Below are 2,666 nucleotides of genomic sequence, written 5' to 3' on the forward strand. Positions count from 1 at the left end.
ACACTCACACACACACACATTCACACACACCCACACACACACACACACCACACACACAAGCACACTCACACAACACACAACACACACAACAAACACACACACACACACACACACACACACACACACTCACCACCACACACACACACCATAACTACACCACACACACCACACCCGACACACACACTCACACACTCAACCAATCCACCACACACTCACACGCACCACACACACAACTCACCACACACACTCTAACACACACACACACAACCACACGCCACACAAGCAATCACACAAAACAATACACACACCAATCAAAACACACAACTACACCACACCACGTGGCGCAGCGGTAGAGTTGCCGCCTCACAGCACCAGAGACCCGGGTTCGATCCCGACTACGGGTGCTGTCTGTACGGAGTTTGCACGTTCTCCCCGTGACCTGCGTGGGTTTTCTCCGAGACCTTCGGTTTCCTCCCACACTCCAAAGACGTGCGGGTTTCAGGGTTAATTGGCCTGGTGCAAATGTAAAATAGTTCCTAGTGGGTGTAGGGTCGTGTTAGTGTGTGGGGATCGCTGGTGTCCCAAATGCCCTGTGTCCGCCGGGTATCTCTAAAAAACTTGACTAAAAATAAACAAAAAAATCTCTAATTTGTATACAAGGGAGACAAAAATGCTGGAGAAACTCAGCGGGTGAGGCAGCATCTATGGAGCGAAGAAATAGGTAACGTTTCTGGGACGAAACTGAAGGAAATAGGCAACGTTTCCGGGTCGAAACCCGAAGGGTTTGGGTTGGACGCCGAACGTACCTATTTCCCTTCGCTCCATGGATTCTGCAGGTGAGGCAACAATCTATGGAGCAAGGAAATAGGCGACGATTTCGGGTCGAGACCCTTCTTCAGATTTGTATTCCAATAATTTTTGGCTTCGAATAGCATTGTGGTGCGACGAAATGCAACTGCCTGTAAATCTCCCATCTGCTGCCAATTTCATTTTAACTCACCTCTGTTCCGTGATCACTCCCACTGAACTCCCTCAGATGGTTGCGAGCATTCAGCAGATCAATCTCCAGGACTTGTCGTGATTTGCTATTGAACAGTCGGAATACGTCAATAGGCAATCAAAGCCTAGCCCTGTCAGCAGTGTATCTCCTTCAGTCTCCCCTTCCGAACTCAGAAGGAAAGACTGATTACAGTGTTCGTTGAGGATCTGATACAGCGCGCGTGAAACGCGCCTTAGACCACAACGTCCACACCGACATTAATTCTATCCTGCACAGGCTTGTTTGCTATGAATCCTTTCATAGCGACAGGATTTGAGTATAGGAGCGGGAGGTTATACTGCAGGTGTACAGGTCTTGGTGAGACCACACCTGAGATAGCGTTACAGTTTTGGTCTCCAAATTGAGGAAGGACACAAGGACTTATTGGATAGCGGCGAGTGCAGAGACGGTTCCCAGACTGATTCCTGGGGGCTAAGGACGGTCTTATGAGAAAGATGGATAGACTTGGTTATACTCTCTAGATTAGGAGGATTAGAAGAGAAGGGATCTAATAGACCTTACAAATTAACGTTTAATGGTGGTTTGGAGCGGTAGATGCAGGAAGATTGCTCAGATGTTGGGGAAGTCACAGGACACTGGGGTCATCAGTTAAGGATAAGGGGGAAGGAGTCTTAATGTCGAGATGCAGAAAAACGAATTTTTCACACAGAGAGTGGTGAATCTCTGGAACTCTATGCCACAGAGGGTAGTTGAGGCAGTTCATTGGCTATATTTAAGACGGGAGTTAGATGTGGACCTTGTGGGTAAGTGGATGTGGGCGAGGGTCAGAGGCAGCTGCGGGGGTAGTGTGTGTGGGGAGTCAGTGGTGGTGGGGTCAGTGTGTGTGGGTCGTGTGTGTGGGGAGAAGTAGTGGTGTGTGTGTCTTGGGGTGTGTTGAGGGGTTCAGTGTGTGTGGGGGTCAGGTGTGTGTCGTGTGCTGGCAAATGTCAGTGTGCTGTGGGGGTCACGGTAGTGGGGGGGGTCAGTGTGGGTTGTGTGTTTGTGCCCCACCCAAGGGTATTCCGTGCGCTTGGGGGAGGTCAGTGTGTGTGTGTTATGGGGTAGGGAAGTGTGGTGGGGGTCAGGTGAAACCGATGGGGGTCAGTGTGTCGTGTGTTGTGGGGGGGGGTAAGGTGTGGGGAGGGTCAGGCTGTGTGTGTCGTACGCTGGAGGGGGTAGGTACAGAGATTGTTGGGGTAAGAAGTGTGTGGGGTTCAGTCGACCCCGACTACGGGCGCTGTAAGTTTGAGTGTGGGTTCTGGGGGGGGTGAAGTGGGTGTGGGCGGGCTCAGGTGGTGTGTGGTGTGGGGGGTACATGTGTGTTGTTGGGGTAATGGCCCTGTGTGGGGGTGAAGTGTGTGTGTGTGTCCTGGGGGTATGTGTGTAGGGGGGGTCAGTGTGTGTGTGATACGAGTCACTAAATCTGGGGCGCTGAATGGTTCGCGCGTCTTTAACCTAACCGAAAGTGGAGCTGCTTGCACCCACGACAGCCGGGGCCCGGTCGACTCTGACCTTTACACGTTCTCCCCGGACTCCGTGGGTTTCATCCAGGTGCCGGCTTTAATCACGCTCACTAAAGCAGTGGGGTGTGGTAGGGGAGCGGGAAGGGCCGAGATGTCTGGTAGGG

The 2,666-nt window shown here is 51.9% G+C and overlaps 1 protein-coding gene across 1 annotated transcript in view; it reads left to right on the top strand.

Annotated features, from left to right (window-relative positions):
- The window catches only part of LOC129713601 (SH2 domain-containing adapter protein F-like), a 71,793-nt gene that overhangs the window by 1,138 nt on the left and 67,989 nt on the right, over positions 1-2,666 (top strand). The window lies entirely within an intron of this gene.

Source organism: Leucoraja erinacea, chromosome 36 (assembly GCF_028641065.1).
Source record: "Leucoraja erinacea ecotype New England chromosome 36, Leri_hhj_1, whole genome shotgun sequence".
Taxonomy (NCBI): Eukaryota; Metazoa; Chordata; class Chondrichthyes; order Rajiformes; family Rajidae; genus Leucoraja; species Leucoraja erinaceus.